We start from the raw sequence: 17,737 nt of genomic DNA, 5'->3' as shown, positions 1-17,737 counted from the left end.
ACACTCAAATCCCAAGCCTGACTATAAAAACCCTGGTGTAGTCTAATGTTTGACCCAAATAAAGGAGCATTTCCAGCACCGGTAGTGTGAAAATTAAGGTTGTGGGAAAAGGCAATTCAACAGGCAATCTGAGGAAAAGCCACACAGCAAGGCTATGATGTCCACAGCCTTGGACTATCAAGGGGGCAGGAGCCCCACAGGGGAGCACTCACGGGAACTTAATTTTCCCTTCCTTGCCTCATTCCATGCCATACGTGCGGGTGGGCAAGCCGACACTCTTCTTTAAGGAAAAAATGCCTGAGCCAGCAATTGCTTCTGAACGAGCATCCTCTCAAAGGTGGTGGACAAACACTGGCAACCCTTGGCTTTCTAAGAAGGCTGCAGTGACAACCCCAGCCTGGTTCCCCAGGTTCTCCTAACACACATCAAACCTTCCCCAGAAAAACACGTGCACATCATCTCCCTGGGATCCCAGAGACAGCCTCTATGTTGGCTCCAACAACATCCTCTCAGCATTCACAGCCCCCTCAAACCACCAAACTATTGTGCCCGAAGGAAGACGGGAGCACAGCAGAGGCTGGTGGGGACAGAAACACGTGGAAAATTGGAAGAAGCAGGAAGGCATAGGAGGTAACATTTTAAATCTTCCCAACTTTTAGTTATCTTAGCTTTTAAAGGAAGGAGTGAACTGCCAGGGCCAAGTTCTAATAAACCACAAATTCAGATATGAGGACTCACTCTTATTAATAATAAATCGTTAACCAAAAATCAAGTGTTTATGACAAGCCAACAGCTCTGTTAAGTGCTTTGCACATGTCTGCTGATTTATTCCTCCTATCAATCCAAACCCCAGCACCACCATCACCGCTAAGATATACTGATTGCCAAGGACTCAGGTACTCACTCCAGATGCTGAAGCTACCAAGGGGCAGGGGATCTATGCGTATTTCGGTAAAGAACAAAAACCACTTAACCCAAGGTAAGACATTCCAGATTCATCCAATTATGTTGAAATTCTACAACTTAGTACAAGAGAAAAAAAAAAAATCTTTTTTCCCCAACCCTGTTGAACTTGAACCACCTTCAAGAAGTTCACTTAATCTCCATCAATAAGGATGTCCCAACTGGAGCAGAAGTACCACAGGCCACAAAATGAATTTTGTGTTTCGCGTGGCGTGAACCAACCACATCTCCTGTGACATGGGGCCTGGTTTGCTGCAATTCCTGAAGACAGTCAGTCAACCAATGCCATTGCAGACAAAATCTGCTTGTTTAATAATTAACATTTTGAGATAAAAACAGGAAAAGAGCAAAATCTCTTTTGTGAGGCTGCTTTCAGATTTTAAGTCCAGCAGGCTCTCCCAGGATGAAGCCAAGAGCAGGTGACAATGAAGAGCAATGAAAGTGACAGGGACCAAAGATACAGTCAACATGGCAAGACTCCAGGAGAAGGGTTAGAGCAGAAAAACAGAAGGAAGGGAAAGAAAAGGCAGCAGGCACAGGACTGGCTTCCCTCACAGGACCTTGCAAAATGCCCACACAGAACACCTCGTCCACAGGATCACCAATATTTTGCACTCAATGGATCTTACAACCCAGGAAGAGGAATGTGCTTTAACAGGGATTCGCAGCCCAATCTGGGTTCACTGATATAGAGAAAGCTAAGGCTGCTGATTGACTGCCACAAGAGGGGCTCAGCCTGCCACGCCTGCCTCCTATGTTGCAGGAAAGGAAGCCTTGGTGCAAAAAAGCAAAGCCTTTCAAAGACAGTGTATGAATCCCAAACAAGGCCCCTTGCTCCAAAGGGCCCAAACTTTGGTGAAAGCTTTGCTGTTACCATCTTGAAATTCTTCCTATTTCACAAGGACCCCACATTTTAAGTCTGCACTGGGCACCACAGATCGTGCGGCTGACCTACTCTCCTTTTGTTTGTTCTGTGAATTTTCAAAGGTCTCTTGAGACTTCAATTTTACTTGTACCTTTTTATAGATTACGTCTCTTGGGCCATTTACACTTCAGGTAACCTGGGTTAGTTGTCACAGATTCCCAAAAATAGACATTTAATACACAGATCAAGCATGTATTCACCACACCCCTAATTTATACTCCAAACTGCAAACCAAAATGTGCTCAGTACAACCATCAGAATCCATGGGAAAGAAAAGATGTCACCAGTGGGTTTCATGAACAAATTATGAAACTTGTACATCTGTGACATTGCAGGGTTGAGAAAATCTGAGCCACTGATTGAAAATCAGTTTCAGGTCCTCAACCTAACACTACTTCATTCACAATATACACCTCAAAAACATGCACACACACAAATGTATACAAACACACGGCATAACACAAGTATTCAGAGAAAATCTTGCAGCTCCAGAGGCCTGTTAAGTATCCTTGGTCTCACAGATGCTACAAACATCAGACACACAGGCTCGTTGTGATGGTGCTGTTCTCAAATGGGGCTTCTTTGCAGACAAAGAAAATACAGATGCATACATTGGAAGACCAAGTACAGGCATCCCTAAAAGGCATTTCAGGATCAGTTTCAGACTACCGAAATAAAGCGAGTATTACAATAAAGCAAGTCACATAAATTTTTCAGTCTCCCAGTGCATATCAATGGGATGTCTACACTAGACTGTAGTATAGTGTGCAACAACACTCCTGGCGTGAGTCTGAACAAATGCACAATGACATGTACCCACTATCATGGTGTCATACAAAGTATTTTCGCTATCCTATAGTCCTCTGAGCTCTGCCTATTCATCTCTCCCTCTCCCGACAACCACTGATAACTGTATTATCTCCACAGCTTTGCCTTTTTCACAATGTCATGTAGCTGCAATCACATGGTATACAGCCTTTTCAAAATGGCTTATCCCAGGTGGCTCAGTGGGTAAAAAATCCGCCTGCAATGCAAGAGACACGGGTTCGATCCCTGAGTCGGGAAGATCCCCTGGAGGAGAGCAAGGCAACCCACTCCAGTATTCTTGTCTGGAGAATTCCACGGAGAGAGCAGCCTAACAGAGTACAGTCCACAGGGTCACAAAGAGTCAGAAAGGACTGAAGCCGCTGAGCACTCACACGCACACACGTATTTCACTTAGTAATATGCACTTAAGGTTCTTTCACATCTCTTTGTGGCTCTCCACTTCATTTCTGTTTAGTGCTGAATAATATTCCATTGTCTGAATATACCATAGTTATTATTTATCCATTCACTTACTGAAGGACATCTTGGCAGCTTCCAAGTTTTGGCAACTATGAACAAAGCTGCTACAAAGATTTGCCCACAGATTTTTGAGTGGATGTAAGTTTTTAAATTGCTCCAAGAAAATATTAAGGAGTGTGACTGCTGGATCACAGAGTAAGTTTAGTTTTATAAGAATCCAACAAATTGTGTTCCAAAGTGATTGTACTATTTTGCATTCCCACAAGCAATGAAAGAGTTTATTTTTAAAAACACTCTTTCTGAGGTATTCATCCTAAGACTCTCCCCAACCCAATGACTCAGGTTCTTTCACATGGCACAATGGAAGTTCAAGAGAAAAATTCCATCCTTTTAAGCCTCTACTCAGCCCCCTAACACACAGTCCTTGGTCAGACTTCTTGGATTTCCCCATTCTGAAGTCAAAGCTGTGCAGTGAGCCAGGCTCTGTGACCACCCATGATCTGAATTACGCACAGGTGTTCAAAAATAGAAGAGGGATCCAGCATAATTAAGAGCATTAAGCAATCATCTCAGCCCAAGGAGGCAGTTGAAGGAAAAAAAGAAGAGTTTGGGCAGTGCTTTTAAGAAATAAATTCCACAGCCTTTCACCAAGTTGAAATCTTGGTTTTGGACACAAATAAAAATGAACCTGGCCTGATCTACGCTCCCCGTGGATTCCTGCCAGATCACAAAGCTTGACCCAGTTGGCCTGGTTTTCCACCAAGGCCTCCGCTGGAAAGGCAGATGGTATAGCTGGTAAGAACCAACCATGGATGGACAGGACAGCAGAGAGAAAAATGGCAGAACATGGCTAAGACAGAGTGGGGGGGGGCGGGTCTCTGCTATCAAGAGATCCATTTTTACACTGAATTTTTAAAAAATAACAGTATGGTTAGCCTTCAATCTGATTGCCTTCTTTTATAGACTTCCATCCCCCTTTCCTTACATCCTATAAAGCATAGCTAATTACTGTTTCATTTTCTCTCTTATCACTTGGTACTGCTATACAGTAGTAAAAGGACTGCTGACTCTATCCAGAGGATCATGTGTTTTAGGCATAAATGCGTTAGAAACTTGCAACACAGGAAGCAGCGCCTAGGTTTTTCCCTAAGATTTCAGGAACCTGGAAAAAGATGCTAAGTTATAAGGATGACTTCTCCTTAAATAAACTGTTACCAACTATAATGTTGTCATGAGAAACTAAAAAATTTAAATTAAAGCCATTGTTTAATGGACAACACTGGCTCTAATGAGCCCTGTATAACACACACCCGTCTTTTAAAAAGAGCGTTGTCCAAACATTCCCCCTTTGTTATATTTTCCTCCATTCCTGAGGGAAACACTATCTACCTTTACACTCATTTTGTTTAACATCCCCAGTCATTTATGCTATTTACTGAGTATCTGATATTCCTAATAAAATGTCAGTACAAATATCCAAGTTGCCTAGGAGGAAAAACAAAGTTTTCCACCCTTCCCTGGCTGGTCAAGGTAAACATTTCTATGGCCTGAGTCAGTCCGCCACACTAACACAAGCGTCTTTTATCTTTCCTCTGAAATTACAAAAGATCATCATTTTACTCAGCCATGAACCTAACTAAATCGATACTCTGTACACATCAAAATTAAATATGTTCTCTCTGCTCAAACTGAACAGTGTATTATTTATCACTAATATTTAATGACAAAAAAACCTGATAACTCTCTCTGATTATACCACTGATTTCATCTAGTTCCACATCATCGATTCTTTTGGTCATTAGCATAATCACAGAGAACCAGCTCCGGCTTAGGCAGCAAGTTTGATAACAGAGCTGAAAGGAGACACACACACTTTTAAAAACATGTTCCGATTTTCATCTGAGTATATCTTTATTTGTGTGGCTTTCATACCATTAAAGATGCCAGTCCTTGAAAATATGCAGAAATCACTCTCTGCTTGAAGAACAAGGTGCCTGTACCGTACATAACAAGCATGCAGAAGTATAAAGTAACTGTTAATTAAAAAATCACTTTTTAACTTGCTACCCTGCATATGTAACTGTTAAGTTCTAAGCCAAGTCTTTAAAATAAGGAGAAAATGGCTAGGCTCCTTCAAATAAATACCTCATCTGCTTTTCCCCCTTTCCCCTACTCACATATAAGAGATCAGTCACTTGATTTATTATTTTTTAAAATCAAATTCCCACTAGGGAATGTTTGCCTTTAAAGTGCTTCCCTTCACCCAGAAAACAAACAAATAAATAGCAGCAACAAAAACAAAAACCCACTGGCAAATGAACACATTATGAAGACAGGACCAAGACTGACAGTTTCAAATCCATCCTACCTTTTCGATGTATGAGACTACAGAATGCTGCTGGGTTTTAAATTCACATGTGAAAAGCTTGTCTTAAATTAATATTCAGCACTTTAAAATGTTCACATGAAAAAATGAATAGACTACAGCCACCTGTATTGACATGGATGAATTTTACCAATGTTAAACAAAAAAAAAATCAACTTACCAAAGAACACATATAGGAGGATACCACCAATACATAACTTGAATATGCAAAAGGAAATCCTATATTTGGGGGAATATATGCCTATGTATTAGAAGTATAACGAAAGCCATGGGACAGAAAAAGTCAGCTGAGAGCGGAGTTCACCTCCAGGGGTGAAGGAAAGAATAAGAACATGCCAGGAAACTTTCCAACCAGGATCAGAAATATGTTCTTTTTGAAGCTGAACTGCAGGTACATGGGGGCTCGCTGAATTATTTTCTGAATGACATCTTTTTGGTGTCTTACACATTTCATAACAAAAATTGAAATCTGTAAGCATATAGTTTTAAGAGAAATCGCTTTGTAAATATCTGCCAGACTGCTTTCCTCAAAAGTTGCTCTCAACTCAAAGATCAAAGTGCTTGAAGCAAAGGCACTGCATTTTATTCCACAATCAGGGCACTTGTTATAATACTACAACCCCAATATAAAATCCAATATAAAATTCTTTACAACTACTGTAAAGAAGTCTCCCACCTAGGTACTCTGCCATGGGAAAGTACTCTCTGACACAGAGATGATTTCTGTAGCTAGCAAAAGCCACTGTCCTGCTTCTTAATTGAAAAAAAAAAAAATACAGAAATGACATCTCTAAGTATCTTTTAAATTTTTAGTTGATACAAATACATGCAAAGGGAGAGCAAGCTAGAATCACATCTCATGTATGATTTGCGAATACAAGGGTCTGAGGTAAATTTTTTGTCAGATGGGGAGTTGATTCCCCCACCCTATCCACATTGCCATCTCCATCCCAAAATATTTAAGCCTTGTGCTACCACTGCCTTAAAGACACAAAAGGGAGAAGCACCCCCAGTCAGCAGGCAGGATGACTTGCTCCTACAAGTATAAGAATTTGTTGTAAGCTTTACCCAAGTTACTACGGTGCGTTTACTGTCAACAGGCATCATACTGCAACAAAAGCCATGATTTAGAAAATAAGGTGAACACACTGAAGTGGCTGAACCCTTCCTAAGCCCAGAGAAGGCGGGCAAAGCAGCAGGTCTGCAACAACATGCCTGACGAAGCCCATCAGAGAAAGCCCAAGGCTGCACCATTCTCCATTTAAACAGACTACCTTCTCGATAATTATTGGCAGCTGCACGTGGACAGTGATATTCTCTAGACAGACCTCACCCGATCCCCGGCCCCCCTTTTCAGGATTCAACTAGCTTCCTTCCAAATAATTAAACACAGCAAACTTTCTAATAGAAAATTTCTGTAATACATCATTAAAAAGGGTCTGTCATTGATTCCCTTATGACAAATCAGCTAATTACTTAACTTTCTTAAAGAAATGATAAACATCCTTTCAATAATAAGGCGGAGGGATTTAACATCATGCTGTAGATTTCACCCACTGGTAGCCATAATAGTAAGACCCTGTAGCCTCAACGATGCACCTATTTTTTCAACCAGTCCCGTTTTTCATCTTTTTATAGAAATCCTCTATTCACAGTTAGAGACACTCTAGATTGAAAACTTGGCCCATCGGAGATTGTTTTTTAAGCCCTTCAGGGTCTGAACAAAAATAAAAGAACTTTGTACTACAGGAATATTTCAAATGCCACACAAACTCAGAGTCAAAGCAACTGTGAAGTTCTAAACATAAAAACAATTGCCAACTTTTTTGTATCTATTAAAATCAAGCCACACCCAAAGTCAAATGGAATTTTTTTTTAGGTGAGGGCATTTTGGAACAACACTTTATTGCTGGGTAACTTCAAAAGGCACATTACTAATACAGATGAAAAATCTCTATACAACTTTTATTTGAATAACTCTTTTGATCTTACTGGAGAGATCTTTAGCTGAAGCCCTGAATATTTAAACAAGCCTCCTTAGCATTTTATCTTCCTTTATCTCATAATCTTGGAGGATGCATTCGTCTTAGGATTCTGCTTGCTTTATTTGTGTGGCACTCTTGGCGAGGTTACTTCCATCAATATTCCTGCAGGCCCTATCACATACAATGAGAGAATTTCCCAAGATGCCTAGGGAAATCAACATACTTATGCCAGCAGAATTAATCTAGTGGGTAAACAGTTCAGATTTTTAAATTAAGACAAAATACGCAGAGAAAAAAACTACAGCAAGCGATCTGACACTAATTGGTAGCTACAACATGATAACGCCCATTCGAAACATGGACGCAAGCAAGGCATAATTTGAAAAGAAATGTCTGGTAGTGAAAACGACTGATGTTCCACATTGTTCCTACCACTCAGCTGAACTGTGAAGCTCTTGTTTTGCCTCCATTTCTCTAAGTATCTAATGTTCCTTTTGGTGCTAGACTCTGAGAAGGGAACACATATTCCTTTCTTAAGTTTCCTGAAGTCCAAACAGTAAAGTTAAACCCTTAAGGAGAGTTGTAAGCTTTCCTCCAATACTGATCATTGAGGAATCCAGTTCTCCCACGATGGTGGGCATCAGAATCATACGGGGAGCATTTCAAAAATGCAAAAGCTGGCACCACTTCCGATATGGCACATCCAGGCGCGCTGTGACTACGTCTGTGTTTGGAATGACAGCTCTGCTGCGATTCCAATCCTTATGCATACTTAAAAACCACCGGCTTTGATTCTTAATAGAAATCCAAACACATTAAAAAGAATGCAGGTCTCAAGATAAAAACAAAACATTAGTTGGTAAAATCTACATGAAGATAAAGATTTCAGTTTCACAGTGTTTAGGAGCAGAAATTACTTGGTCCATGGGCCTCTGTTTAGTGTGCATCAGAATTACTCCAGGAGAGGTTTGTGAAAAATGTACATTTGCACATCAGTCAGCAAAAATTCTGATTGAAGGATTTGTATTTTAATAAATCTCCCCTAACACATACACATGCGTAGACACACACAATGTCTGGAAGCAGGTGAACAAGGAACTTCACTTTGAAACATGCTGAACCTGGACCAACAACAACCCTCTACCACTCATATATGAGCACCCGCCTCCATCTCTTGTGCTCACCTGTCCCCAGGAGAGAAGCCTCCAGCTCCTCTGACAGGGTACCACCAGCTCAAGGGAGAGGCTCTGGGACAGAAAAAGCTCATGTCAAATTCACATCACTCCGTGCCCCCAAGAGCTGTGGTTACTTCCTGGGAGTACGAAGAACACCTTCAAAAGTCTGAAGAACAACACCCAGGCCCAGTGTCCTCAGGTCTCCAAGCTCAAAGAACACACCTTAAACACTCCCCTAATTCGCAGACAGGGAACCAGGAGCGCGAAAAGTCACATTATGATTCAACTGCAGAGCCAGGAGGGAGAAGAGGAAACCTCAGAAATTCTGCTTTTGAGTTGATGCTTAAGCTGCTATTCAGTGTACTAGCTGATAAAGTCGATGACAAAATCAGCTAAAACCAGAGAATCTGGAAGCAAAGAGAGTCTGGCCAACTGTGAATGTCCACCTGAATTACCACTAATAAATAAATCTGCATCCAAAAATACAACTTGGTAAAACATCTTTGTCCCATCCTAAGTGAATGTCTCCTACTTCATATGAACAGGAATTCAATAATGCCAAGTTCAGGTCCATTTTTCTCCCCTTCGTAAACTGTCTTCTAACATGCTAACCTCTGAGATCTCCAAACTCTCGAAATAAAAAACAGAATGACATGAGCTTTCTAACCAGTGACTCCTCCATTTCAGCTTCTTGTCTGAATTAGCAGCAGCAGGAGGAAACAAAGCCATCACAGAGGGGTCATGAGTAGAGATAACTAAATAGTAAACAGAATATTTGAACACAACTTTGTACATGTTTATGCTCCTTTATTTTAAAAAAAATCTATTTTATTAAAATTGTCATTTGGAAACAAAGTACAATTAGCTTTGCACAGGGCCTGCCGAGATGTTCTGGAACACACCAGACATATGTAAATATTTCGTGATATCTGTTCCAACTGAGTAGACCTGTCAAGACATTTACAGGGTTTGACACTACTTCTGACTTTAATTAAATTTCTGACCGGATACTTTAATGCAATTTAAATAGATTATTAGTTGTCAGGATCTAATATAAATTTTGTTTATGATTTAGCTACTTTAAGTACTCTGATTGAAGAAACTATTTAACCCCACGAGTCCATAGCTTCAAGCATTAAGATGAAGCCACTAAAAAGCCTCCACTGCCCTTTGCACTCTCCCAGGAATCTTAAATTACTACAACCTAACGGCAAATACTGAGGCACCAAAGTGAGCCCCTCCCCCACTTTTTTAAAAGCAAAGACCTTGCAGATGGTAATACAGAAAAACCCATGTATGCTTATTCAAGTTCCAGATTCTTTCTTCCAGGCAGCCCGTTCTCCCAGTGGCTGGCTAGGTAGGAAATGTTTTTCTCACTTTCAATCCCATAAAAATCACTACCAAACACCTGTTGTGCACAAGGCAGGGCATGTATTAAAAACGGGTGTCAGGGGAGTTCAAAAAGAAAAACAAGTCTTGCAGAGACATCCTCAAGCTAATCTGGCTAAGAGATTTTCAAGACTGGGTAAAACAGTGCGAGAAAAAGGATGCAGCTTCTGGCACAACCTTCTCGTGAACAGGAGCAGACTCCTAAACAAGGCCCGAAAAGTGCCTCAGTACCAACTGCCTGTAATTAATGAAAATAACTTATTAAAGAAACAAAGAACACTGTCTAACTGTCCTCCCTGGCTGCCATGCACTTTGCCCCAATGTACTTCCTCTTTCCAGAATACCAGCCTTAGAGCCATTACTGCGAGAACATTATCTATGGGATGCAAAACCAAAGCACTTCTTGAAATCAAACGTTCCTTACAGCATTTATTTTTAGGTTGGCAGCACAAGCCAAATCTGCTTAATTTCCATTAACTACGTCGTCACATGCACATTGAAATAAACTACGTGGGTCCGGGGCGGGGGGGTGGATTAAGTGCCATGCATAAGACACCCCATATTTGGCCAGGTTTTCCTTTGTTTCAGGAATTTGTCTCCTCTCATGGCCTGCTGATGTTCTAGCTTTCGGCACCTCTAACCTTAATTCAGCCAAGCACCAAGGAAGAGAAAGATTTCTAAAAATCAGTTTAAGACGGCTCCTCGGATACCACACGTATGGTAAAGTGACACAGATCAGTGCAACAAGGCATGGGAAAGATTGTCTAGAAAATTACACCAGCCCAATTGCAAACTTAACTTGGCTTGCTGGCCTGAGTTACAAACTCAGTGTTTGATCACCCGGTGGGATGACTACCATCAACTAAGAGGAAAAAAAAAAAACCCACAAATGGTAAAAATCTATGCTGGCTCACATGTAAAGTTCACCTGTCTATTCAGTAGATGCCTCTCTTAAGGGTGCTTTCTTTAGAAAACAAATCTCTGCTTGCTGGAGACCTTCATATACACTCAGTCCAAAAACATACTTAAAAATAAAAAAAACAATACTGCTGGCTTAGCAAAAATGGCATTACTATGAAGGAATTCTATAAAGGGACTATGACACCTAACAGGATAAGAAAGAAAAAGAAAAAAGCCCTAAGTGAAAAAATTTCTTCGAAAAACAAAAATACCACCTGTGCAAATCTAGCTCTGCTCTGGAAACCTCTTTTCAGGCTCAGAGAAACAGCCCATGCCCGGTGCCTTGAAGTTGCAATTAAATTGTAGTAATTTAAGATTATCGGGCGAGCAAAGGGCAGTGGGAGCTCTTTGGAGGGCTTGCCTCCCCACTTAATGCTCTTCAGTCAGGGGTTAAATGAGTTTCTTTAATGTAAGTACCTTAAAGTAACTGAATCATAAACAAAATTTATACTATTTTCTGACAGCCTGCAATCTATTTAAATTTTATTAACGGGTGCCTAAAATTATTTTTAAAAGACAGAACCCTTGCAAGGCCCTGTAAATATTCTTGGCATACCCACTGAAAAGTAATCAAGACTTTATAATACCTAAATGGAACATACATACATTTTGGGGATGCAGATTCTTTACAAGATAACATTTTAAAAGTGAGTTTGCATCTTAAGTAAAACCTGGAAACCAAATCAACAGCACAATAAGCTTGGCTGCAAAGAGGAAGCTGGGTTCAAAAGAAGTTGTCACATCTGTTCTATTCTCCTTTCTCTTCCTTTATGTTGGCATTGCCGAGGTATAAATATATTTGTTGAGGAAATATCACAATTCTTCTGTTAATTTAAACAACTGCTGAGAACAGACACAGCCTTCAATAGAGCCTACAAATGCAAATATACAAGGCTGGGGGTAGAGTCTTAAGAGAAACAGGCAAAGAGTCAGTAACAGAAAACCATGCCCAGGCTCAATATTAACCCAGTTAACTTTTGTTATTGTTGGTACAAATGATTTAACTAGAAAATATTTATAGCTTTTCAAAAAACATTACATATTGCAGAAAATTGCCTAATAGCATCCATGTGTATGTTTAACTCACATTGTTTAATGATACAATAAAAGGTATATCCAATAAAAGCTACAGACTTTGAAACATGTTGGGCACTCTGGTTATGAAACTCTGACTTAAAAAAACACAAAGTGCTTACTATGTGATCAACATTTGTTCATTACAAATGCAATCTTTAAACAACAATTATTTTTATCCTTCTCTATGTGTTTATTTGTCCTTTACTCCACTTTGCTCTACTTAATTAAAATGATATTTAATTTGGGTATAGTCTATACCTAAAAAGTGTTACACAGTTTATACTCCAGGATTTAAATATAAACACAAAATCTTTCAGATGTCTCCAGCAACACAACCCCCTTAATTTGAGGCTGTTAATCTAAAAAGTTGATGTTTCTTTCATTATACTTTGATAAACCTGTGAAAACAAAATGCTAAAGTAATTACTGTTACTACTCCCTTTAAAAATGTAAAGCAGTTAAATTTTCCTAGACAACAAGCAAGGACAAGTTACAGAGAACTTGAATAAAAGTAGCAACGTGGTCATGTTGAATGTCAATCTAAAAAAAGAGGTTATGTCTAATCTGGAGAATGCTCCCTCTCGCCTTTTTAAATTCCAAGAGTGGGCTGACACAAAACTTCATCACCAGGATTTTCTTCTTTTTTTTTTTTCTGAGCTTCACATCAGATTTAAACCCTCACATACAAAACCTTGGCTTCCCTGACAAGGCAGATCTTCTAAACTTGATGTGAGAAAATGTTATCTAACTCTAGTGTAGGAGTCTAATGTTGGTAAAAAAGAATTCCACTGCACAGTTCTGGGTAGCAAGACTGCCTCTGGAAGACTTAATAGCCTTTTAATGCCCTTTTGGGTATGTTTTGTTCATAAATAAGAATGCATTATAAAAATAATAACTTGTTTAGCTACTCAGCATCTGTAAGGAACTCAGATCCTGCCTGGAGAGCGGTTGAATATTTCCTTCCAAGCGAGGCTGTGCTTGGACAACAAAGATCAGCATTTGCAATAGTCCATTTCTGCATTAGTCAATATACAGCTTTGCTGCTAGATCGAATAGTCCAGGGTTCTTCGTGTAGAGCTCCTGACAACCACCCAGCAGCAGTTCTGTTTGATCTCTCCTGCTTCCTTAATTTGGGTTGTCAAGGTTCAGCAGTTGGAGGCTGTTTACTTTACTTTTTCAAAAAAAAAAAAAAAAACTGATTTTTTTCCCCCCTCTCTCCCTCTCTCATACAATGACTAATCCAAAGTCTAAGGAGGGTGCGGGGAAAGGGGGCAGGGATGCAGCTAGTGACAAGATGTTAAACATCCCCCCCTCCTTGCAGTGAGATTTTAGCTAACACCTTTTAATGGTAACTGATTGAGTTCCTTTTTATATTTTTAATACTCTTTAATTATATGACGTTTCAAGCAGGAAAGTCAGAGACAGAAAGGACTCATTCCCAACCTCTGAAACTGTGAGCCCAATTTTAATTTCCTGGCCTCAAAGAGATGGGTATTTTTCACTTAACAGAATCAAAACTCTAGTGGAATTCTCAAAAGATTTGATACATTTGTCTCTGGAACCGAAAATAACAGGAACTTCTGTGTCTCTGTTATACAGGATAACCCTTGGTAGAAAATACCAGAACTCTTACCATTTCTCTTCAAATTCTAGTTAAGCTATTTCCCTAAATTGATTCTCACTGTGGAAAATACAAGGGGAAGGGACATGTAAGGTGAAAAACTGGAGATATTCTTCAATATATTTTCAGCAGGAGAAAAATCTCTTAACTATCCCTTAGGTTTTTTCAATTCAGCTATTGTGCAAGCCCTAAATCCTGAAGCCTACGACAACTAAAGGTAAAGTGTAGACAGTTTCAATGTATAGTCTCCTTTCAGAGGGAATACAGAACGGCCCTCCAACATTCCAGTCTACAGAACAGTAACAAAAAGGGAAATCCAAACTTGGAAAATACCTGTGACCAGACATGAGAGCAACACCAGCCCCTCCTAAGTGGGCTGGAAAAGCTCAAATGCAACCAAATGAAATGTTTATATTAATTTCATTATTCTGTCCAAGCCTCGAAGGCAGGGGGCAGGGGGTGCACAGAGGGACAAATAAGTTTCATTTCGGGTTTTCTGGTTGAGCAAAAGAAAAGGAATTAAAACGAACGCGTAGGATGAGCCTAGACTAAATCAATACACTTTGTAATCAGCCCGGCAAGGGTATTTGGACACAATGACTTGGAAATAATTAATAGTTAAAAAAGGGGGGGGGGGCGGGAGAAGGGTGAGAAGGGGAGCGAGGGATGTCATCATATTTTATCAGAGCACTTTATACTCCACGCTAAACTTTGATCTCTAGATTTCGGATTTTGGAAAGAAAAGGGGGAAAAAGGAGAAAGTCCAATATTTCGAAGCACCTACCGGCTTGAGGACAGGCGCATTCCTGGCTCCGCCGCCAGATCGCTGCGCTCGCGCCGCCCATGCTGAAGCTTTGGGCACAGAGAACCCCCGGGCGCAACCCAAAGCTCTAGGGTGTCCCTAGACCCTGCGCACCCGCCCGCGGCCGCAGCCGCCTCGACTTACCCGCGGAGACTCGGGAGGGAGTGGGAGCGCCGCCTTCACGCCCGCGGAGGAGGCGCCGGCAGCACCATGGTCCCCGGCGCCGCTGCCGCTGCCCCTGGCCCGCTTGCTCGCCACACGCTCTCTTCCTCTTGCAAACTTTCGGGTTCTGCGGTCGACAAGAAACCGGGGTGACCGTCAGCAAGTCTTCTCGGTGCAGGTTGGGGGAAATGGAGTGGGGCGGGATAGATGAGTAAGCTGGGGGGCCAAGGCTGAGAGGGCGTCGGGCCGAAGGACCCACAAGCGCGCGTGGAGGGAAGAGAGGATGTGGCTCAGGGATTCCTGCAAGGATCCCGAGACAGGGAATCGGACGGAGCCAAAGTCTCAGCACCTTACCCGGGATCTTACAAAGTTGCAACAACAAAAAAGGAGGGGGGAGGAAAGGGGGAGGGGTGGGATCGGGATAAGATCGCAGTCGCAAGGTTTGGAGTTACAACTGTTTATTTAGTCCTTATTCTAACAGGGGGCGGGAGCTGCGCGGCAGTGGGGGGCGATGGGGGGGGGGGGTTGCAGGCAGCGATTTCTTAGCAAACACTTGTGGGGGGGAGGGCATGAGACTTTGTTTCTGGGCGCGAAGCTCCCTTGCGCCCGCGTGTGTCACCGCCAGTCTCCAGGGACCAAGGTGGAACTCACAACAGGTGGGGAGGGGGACTAGCCTGGGGCCAAAAACGAGAAGGAATCAAAGTTTCCAAGCGCAGCAGCGTCTGGGAAGGAGGGGGCGGAAGGCGGGGGCGAGGGGAGGCGGAGGCAGTGAATGACCGCGACCCCGCGGCAACTGGCAAAGCCCTCGGCTCCCGGCACCGCCACCTCGGTCCCCACCCGAGGCGCACGGCCGCCTGGCTCGCGGGCTGGCTCAGCTGAATCCTCTTTGCGGGGCACGAATGGAGCGCCGGGAGCTCGGGAAGAAGGCGGCGCGCAGACGAGGAACAGAAAGCCATCGGCTGCCGGGACACTGCCGAAGGGACGCGGCAACTCGCGCGCACGTCTCAGGACAAATCGAGGCTTGGGAAATCCCCTCCACCCCCATTCTTAAGAGGGGAGTACACCCAGAAAGTGCATGTGATGGAGTGGGGAGGAATCCGCGCGCGGCGACTACCCGCACCGCACCCTGCTCCCACTCTCACTCGCGGAGCTGGCCACGGCAGTCGCGGATCCCTGGCAGGGAGGCTGAGTTCGCCGGGCCGAGCGCGTGAGGGGTACGTGTCTAGCTGAAGGTGCGCGGGTATGTGTTTGAGTTTTCTGGGCTCCGGGGTGCGACAGAGGAGTGCCCCCGCCATCGAGGTCGGGACATGGCGTGCGTAGCACTAGAGACGTCCCCAGCCGCGGGGCCTAGGGCGCGGACGTCCCCAGTCATTCCGCTGAGGCCCACGGAGCAGCCCCAGGGCACGGAGGGGAAAACACTAGCAGTTGAGCGAAGGGGAAAAGTTTGCTCCAAGTCCAAACTTTGGGCTCAAGAAGCACCCAGCAGCGCGCCCCCCTCCCGCCGTGGACCTGACCCCAGGCCCTGCGCCCCGCCGGCAGCTACTCGGCAGGCACCCCAACAACGGTCACCAAAGTTACGCCAGGCCGCCTGGGCTTATCGATTTCTCTCCCCACAGCGACTGCAGAACAACGCGTGAAGGGGCCAAGGGGAAGGCGAGATTGCCTCCTCGCTGCTGCCTTCGCCACCCCACCCCCCATTTGACTTATGGAAATACACCCGAGAGCAGTGCCCCAGGAAACCCCTCCACCCCCGAGGCGACTCGCAGCCCCCACCCACCCCAGAGCCTGGCCCTGACCCTGGGAAGAGAGAGGCTGCCTCTGGGGAGGGCTGGGGGAGATGCACGTGGAGCCGGGAGATGAAAAGTAGATTTTTTTTCTTTTTTTTTTTTCTTTTTCTTTTCTTTCTTTTTTTTTTTTTTTTGGTTGTTGTTGTTGTTGTTTAAAGTGGTCGGAGACAAGGCAGGAGGCGGCTTGGGAAAAAGTGGAGCAGAAATGGAAAAATACAAACTCACCCGCTGCAAATGGTCTCTCGGTGCAAACTAAGGTGTTTTCGGGCCTTTCCCCGAGCGCGCCCACTCCCGCCCGCGCGCCCAGCCCCGCAAACACACTCACTTGGTCACACACGCGCGCGCGCGCGCACATATACACACACACACACGCACACACACGCACTCCCGGGCGAGGGCCGGGCCGCGCGAGTACAGCATGAAACCGCCACACAATAAATAACAATAGATTCCTCCGCTCCGGACTAGCTTCCCCGAGCCCAGCTAGCGCCAGTGGCGGCGGCGGCCGCAGAGGCGCGGACGGCGTCGGGCCGGGGGCTTTCCCCAGCCTGCTCCCACCCCTGGCATCCAGCCTGGGCCCCTTCTCCACCTCACGCGCCCACAAACCACCCCCGGGCTTGAGCCTGCTCACCCTCCTTCCCCAAGCCACTTAGGCGCTGGTGCCCGCCCCCACCCCCGGAACAAATAAATAAATAAGGCGCGCGCGAGGCCAACACGTCGCGGAGGGAGATGTTGTTATTTTTTGCTGTTGTGCGTCCCTGACGTCACATCCACCTGCTGGGTAAACAACAAGGCTTGCAGCAAAAAAAAAAAAAAAAAAAAATCGCAGTTGCCAAAGCAGGCCTGGGGGAGGTGGGAATTGGGGGCAAAGGGAACAGGGAGGTGGGAGTGAGGGGCGTCCAGGCTGGATGGGGGAGAGGGAGGCAGAGCCTGCAGACCCGAGAGAGGAGGGCCAAGCCAGAGCAGTCCCTGGCAAAAGAGGAATCAGGCAAGAAAGACCTGGAAAACAAGGGGCATGGGGGAGGGGGATTCCTCAGAAGAGGGGGAAAGGGGGGCCCATTCAGACACTGGGGGGGAAAACGAGAGGAAGAGTGTTAGCAACTAGGGACGAAGATGGTAACGCGATGGCTATTTGCTTGGTTTCTGAGCTAAAAATACAGAAGGAAGAGGAGAGGATAGACAGGGATGTGAGTTTCCTCCAGTTAAAAGTGAAAGTGT

General features: G+C 44.0%; 1 protein-coding gene across 9 annotated transcripts in view; it reads right to left on the bottom strand.

The window, feature by feature from the left end:
• The window catches only part of FOXP1 (forkhead box P1), a 613,036-nt gene extending 595,858 nt beyond the window's left edge, over positions 1-17,178 (bottom strand). For 5 of the 9 annotated variants that reach the window (XM_065933291.1, XM_065933292.1, XM_065933290.1 and 2 more), the window contains exons 1-2: positions 16,745-17,178; positions 14,715-14,859 (exon numbers count right to left, since the gene is read on the bottom strand). The gene's annotated coding sequence lies outside the window, so the exon portion shown is untranslated. The remainder of the gene's footprint in view (positions 1-14,714; positions 14,860-16,744) is intronic. The other 4 variants (XR_010662980.1, XM_065933287.1, XM_065933286.1 and 1 more) reach the window with 1 other exon arrangement.
• Between the last annotated feature and the right edge of the window lie 559 nt (positions 17,179-17,737).

The sequence above is a fragment of the Muntiacus reevesi genome, chromosome 4 (genome assembly GCF_963930625.1).
Source record: "Muntiacus reevesi chromosome 4, mMunRee1.1, whole genome shotgun sequence".
Lineage (NCBI taxonomy): Eukaryota > Metazoa > Chordata > Mammalia > Artiodactyla > Cervidae > Muntiacus > Muntiacus reevesi.
This window is presented reverse-complemented; position numbering and strand designations above follow the sequence as displayed.